Below are 6,005 nucleotides of genomic sequence, written 5' to 3' on the forward strand. Positions count from 1 at the left end.
GGGAAATAGAAAATAGACAGGAAACCACCTATACAGGGCCGGTGCAACCATTTAGGTGACCTAGGCGGTCGCCTAGGGTGCTAGGATTTGGGGGGCGGCATTTTCTTCGGCAGCGACCGCAGCGGCCGGATCTTTGGCCGCCCTGTTTGCCGCCGGCATTTAGGTGGAGGGAGCTGGGGCAGGGGAGTGCAGGGAGGGCCGCCTGCAGCAAGTAAGGGGGGGGGCAGCACACAGGGGAACTCCCCGCCCCAGCTCACCCCTGCCCCGCCTCCTCCCCGAGCATGCCGTGGCTGCTTCACTTCTCCTGCTTCCCAGGCTTGCGGCACCTAAGCTGATTAGTGCCGCAAGCCTGGGAGGCGGGAGAAGTGAAGCAGCGATGGCGTGCTTGGGGAGAAGGCGGGGCAGGGGTGAGCTGCTTCACTTCTCCCTCCTCCAAGGCTTGCGGTGCCAATCAGCTTAGGCGCTGCAAGCCTGGGAGGCGGGAGAAGTGAAGCAGTGACTGCGTGCTCGGGGAGGAGGCAGAGCAGGGGTGAGCTGGGGTAGGAGAGGTGCCTCAGGGCAGAGGGTGGGGGGTGGGGAGCTGCAGCAGGGGGGGCGCCTCAGGGCAGAAGGGGAGGAGCTGCTGTGGGGGGGAGTTGCCTCAGGGCGGGGGCTCGGGGATGGGGGAGGGCGCAAGGTGGAAGTTTCGCCTAGGGCGCAAAACATCCTTGCACCAGCCCTGCACCTATGAATGTTCTCCCTTGTTTCTCAAGTGCATTTCCTCACCCATGAGCGTCCTGGACTCTTTTGTTTTCTAGTAATATTAAATCCTATTATTAACATTCTGTTTTCTGATCTGGACATAGCCTTACATAGAAATGTGTCCATAGCGTGTAGTATCTGGTTACTGCACATGAGCTGAGTGTCACTGCTCAGGATAGCTTTTAAGTAAGTCTCAACATTTCCAGAGCTTCCTCACTCACTGCTTGATTGGTCTGTTAAAATGTCTGATAACAAACATTGTTTTAGATTTCCTTAGTCTCTGAGTGAAAACTGAGGAAATGTAACATTATTCTTAGAAAAAAAATGCAGGCTGGAAATAGGAATAAGAGCAGATGGCACAAGTTAGCATTTTTAGAGATTATATTACATAAGATGGTAGGAGGCAATTTTTTTATACAAAGTTGCTATTTACCTCTTAAGTAATAGAAATATTCAGCAGATGCTCTGATAACCAAAGCTCAGTTATAGTGTGGAAGCAAATAGGTATGTTCTGTAGCCTTAATATGCAGTAGTTATTCTCTGTCCTGATACATAAAAACTGAAAGTCTTACTACTAAATAAAGTGCTTTCAATATTAAACAGGTATTTAAGCTTAAGATCTAATTCACAGGGACACTAGCAGTAATTATGCATTTCTATTCATTGTGGGTCTTTAGACCATTTCACCTTTTGTTTGAATTCATTTGAGAGAGAATTTAATGACTGCCTAATTTATTTCACATAGGGCACATTGCTCTTAATTTGCGAATTATGAGTCTGATACAGTCACAATAACATCCATCATCACCGAGGGGTCTTTCCAGACAAAAAGCTCCTACTATGATTTTTGTCTGTAAGCTCTCACTGTCATGCCTCTTGCTCTGATTTAGGAGCACTGTTATTACACTGACTTCTGCAGTACGGTCACAGATCTATATGTTGGATACAGGTAACACTTCTTACTATATTGAGGAGGAAGGTAAGCCAAAGAGAGACAGGAAGGGGGTTCGGGACATTTTGGGGGAAAGGAGTTCCCTCAGCTTCTCCTCGTAAGTCATGTGCTCCAGCTAGACATGGAGCCATTGATTACTACCCATTGAGCCTGATGATCTAGCCAGCTTTCTATCCACCTTATAGTCTATTCAGCCCATACTTCTTTAACTTTGCTAAAGTCAAGGAATATCCACTGCTTTCCCCTCATCCATGAGCTAGTTATCTCATCATAGAAGACAATTAGATTAGTCAGACATGACTTACCCTTGGTGAATCTATGCTGATTGTTCGTGACCACTTTCCTCTCCTCTAAGTGCTTCAGAATTGATTCCTTGAGGACCTGCTCCATGATTTTTCCAGGGACTGAGGTGAGGCTGACTGGCCTGTAGTTCCCCGTATCCTCCTTCTTCCCTTTTTTAAAGATGGGCACCACATTAGCCTTTTTCCAGTCATCTGGGACCTCCCCCAATCGCCATGAGTTTTCAAAGATAATGGCCAATGGCTCTGAAATCACATCTGCCAACTCCTTTAGCATCCTCAGATGCAGCACATCCGGCCCCACGGACATGTGCTCACCCAGCTTTTCTAAATAGCCCTGAATCACTTCTTTCTCCACAGAGGGCTGGTCACCTCCTCCCCATACTGTGGTGCCCAGTGCAGTAGCCTGAGAGCTGACCTTGTTCATGAAGACAGAGGCAAAAAAAGCATTGAGTACATTAGCTTTTTCCACATCTTCTGTCACTAGGTTGCCTTCCTCATTCAGTAAAGGGCATATACTTTTCTTGACCTTCTTCTTGTTGCTAACATACCTGAAGAAAACCTTCTTGTTGCTCTTAACATCCCTTGCTAGCTGCAACTCCAAGTGTGATTTGGCATTCCTGCTTTCACTCCTGCATGCCTGAGCAATATTTTTATATTCCTCCCCGGTCATTTGTCCAATCTTCCACTTCTTGTAAACTTCTTTTTTGTATTTAAGATCAGCAAGGATTTCACTGTTCAGCCAATCTGGTCGCCTGCCATATTTACTATTCTTTCTACACATCGGGATGGTTTGTTCCTGCAACCTTTGTGAGGATTCTTTAAAATACAGCCAGCTCTCCTGGACTCCTTTCCCTTTCATGTTATTCTCCAGGGGATCCTGCCCATCAGTTCCCTGAGGGAGTCAAAGTCTGCTTTTCTGAAGTCCAGGGTCCATATTCTGCTGCTCTCCTTTCTTCTTTGTGTCAGGATCCTGAACTCGACCATCTCATGGTCACTGCCTCCCAGGTTCCCATCCACTTTTGCTTCCCCTACCAAATCTTCTCTGTTTTTGAGCAGCAGACCTGAATTCCTAACCAGATATGTGAAATTTGATGTTCAAACCCTAGAGGAAGCAGATTTGTACCAATAAATTGTGAGTGAGTTTAGAGTGATTGTTGTGTATTTGGTTGTCATGGTTTTTGTTCCTATGGGAACTGAGTTAGATTATTAGGGGATAGCCCAGCCAGTTTCGGACGGTTGGGTGAGCTCTGTGTCTGTAAATAAAATGGTAGTTTTGTTAGCTGTCTGCTGTCTGGCCTCAAGTGATTTCTTCCTAAACCGGCTGCCCCCAAGGATACAACAGTGATAGTATCAGAGGGGTAGCCATGTTAGTCTGGATCTGTAAAAGCAGCAAAGAGTCCTGTGGCACCTTATAGACTAACAGACATATTGGAGCATGAGCTTTTGTGGGTGAATACCCACTTTGTTGGATGCATGTAGTGGAAATATCCAGGGGCAGGTATATATATGCAAGCAAGAAGCAGGCTAGAGATAACGAGGTTAGTTCAATCAGGGAGGATGAGGCCCTCTTCTAGCAGTTGAGATGTGAAAACCAAGGGAGGAGAAACTGCTTTTGTAGTTGGCAAGCCATTCACAGTCTTTGTTTAATCCTGAGCTGATGGTGTCAAATTTGCAGATGAACTGAAGCTCAGCAGTTTCTCTTTGAAGTCTGGTCCTGAAGTTTTTTTGCTGCAGGATGGCTACCTTTAAATCTGCTATTGTGTGTCCAGGGAGGTTGAAGTGTTCTCCTACAGGTTTTTGTATATTGCCATTCCTAATATCTGATTTGTGTCCATTTATCCTTTTCTGTAAGCACTGTTCGGTTTGGCCAATGTACATAGCAGAGGGGCATTGATAGAGTGATAGGTAATTATCAATATTCTCTTTTGGACACATACAAATTGTTGTGTGTAACTGGACTACAGCTGGAACTAACTATTTCAGTGTTTCTTCCCCCTTCTATGATATTTGCTGGTTTATTCTGCAATTACAGTCAACTCGGTTCAAAATGAACATGTGTGCAAGTAATTTCAATATAATCCATTTACCCAAACTAAAGTGACTTTGGGCATGACTTACATTATTGCTAAAGCCTGGCAATAGGTTATCATTACTATTTATTATTACAAGCCCTAATCATGACCTAGGCACTGTACAAATACAGAACAAAAAGGGTGTACCTGCCCAAAGTGGCTCGCAATTCACATGTAAGAGAAGAGACAGCAGATGGATAGTCAGACAATGAAACAATATTGGTCAGCATGATAGACACTGGTCTCTGCACACTAGCAGCCTTGCTGTTGTCAAGTTTTATGTAGCATTACAGCATAGGACAGATTTGAGGAGGGATTTGAAGATGGATAATGAGGTAGCTTTATAGATGGCCACAGGTAATGCTTCCAAAGCATATGGGGCAGCTTGGGAGAAAGTACAAAGGTGCTTATTTGAAAATTTTATAAGAGGAAGTGCAGGAATCATGAGTTCATTGGAGGTGAGCACAGTCAGCTCAATAGCAAACAAGAGACAATAAGAAGGATGGGGATTGACTATGAAGGCCCTTGAAAAATAATACAAGCAGCTTGTGTTTGATGCAATAAAGAAGGGGAGCCAGTAAAGGGATTAAAATAAGTATGGTGTCTAGATTTTCTGGACTCAATTTTTTGTAACTCCTGTTCCCCAAAATGTCCCGGACCCCCTTCCTATCTCTCTTTGGCTTACCTTCCTCCTCTGACATGTTCCCTGAGATAGGAAACTATCGATACCAATACTGAACAAACATTTAGTAAGATGGGCTTTACCTGATAGGTCTATCAGTCCAATCTTAATTTATAGGGCTGGGTTGAAGGTCTCTCCTACAGCAGGTTCTGGCTCCTTTATTTCCTGGCTGAGAAATGGCTCAGCAAATAGACTCTCTCTTCTTGTGAAGGGGAACTGTGTGTGCCAGGATGAGGCTAATCTCTCTGTGCTTCTCCCACTATTTCTGCAACTAGGATGGCTTTCCCTCATTCTCTCACAAAGATTTCTTCTGGGGCTGACTCCCAGAACCTCCTGATTGGCTTTCCTCCTCTTTTCTTCCCTCCACCTTGCCCACACTCCAGGTGTTCTTTTCACAAAAGGATGGGAGTGGTCAGACATCATGGGGCTCGTGATACTTTGGCTGTCCGTTTGTGGCCTTTGACCCCCGTCCCATCATGCTGAGGGATCAAGAAGCCTCCAACTGACACTTTATTTATAGTCTTCTCTTTGCCAGAGTCTCTCAGTGAGAGAGGAACCCACGTGGTTATGTAAGAAAAATATAAATTGTTTTCCAGTGTAATCAACAGTTCAACTGTAGGATGTTCCTTTTCCTCCTTATACCACATTTAGAGTGTTTGATAAAGAACACAGTGACTGTATAAAGCCAACAGGTCAGCTATATATTTCAATTTGCCAGAGAGTATTTTGTGGTTTTTAAATCTGCAATCCTATGCTTTTCTGCCTAAGTGAGTAGTGACTGAGTGGAGCACAAAATCAAGGCATACATTTTCAAGGTGCTAAAATGAAATCATATTATTAATGCAATCCCTAAATGGAGCCCCTATTTTTGGGGGGGGAACCAAAGTCCCTCAAAGGCTCCAGTTGCTATAGCCCATCCTATATATTTACTGTAGTAGCCAGATAAAGTATTAATGCAACAGCATAATATAATAATGTTTTTATGAAACAAACTAATTATAATGGTCCCCTATCCAGCAAAGCACTTAAACATGTGAGTAGATCCTTTGAAGGCAACTGAAATCAATGGGACTACTCATGGAATTAAAGTCAAGTATGGGTTTAAGTGTTTTGCTGGATCAAGGCTATAAGAAATAAGATGAAGTAAGAGAAAAGGGTGAGAAAGGGGGAAGAGGAAATGATTTAGAAAAGTTACATCCATCCATCAAAGTCTGTAACATTATCATGAATCCAATGACATCTGAGAACACTATATG

The sequence above is a fragment of the Mauremys mutica genome, chromosome 8 (assembly GCF_020497125.1).
Source record: "Mauremys mutica isolate MM-2020 ecotype Southern chromosome 8, ASM2049712v1, whole genome shotgun sequence".
NCBI lineage: Eukaryota > Metazoa > Chordata > Testudines > Geoemydidae > Mauremys > Mauremys mutica.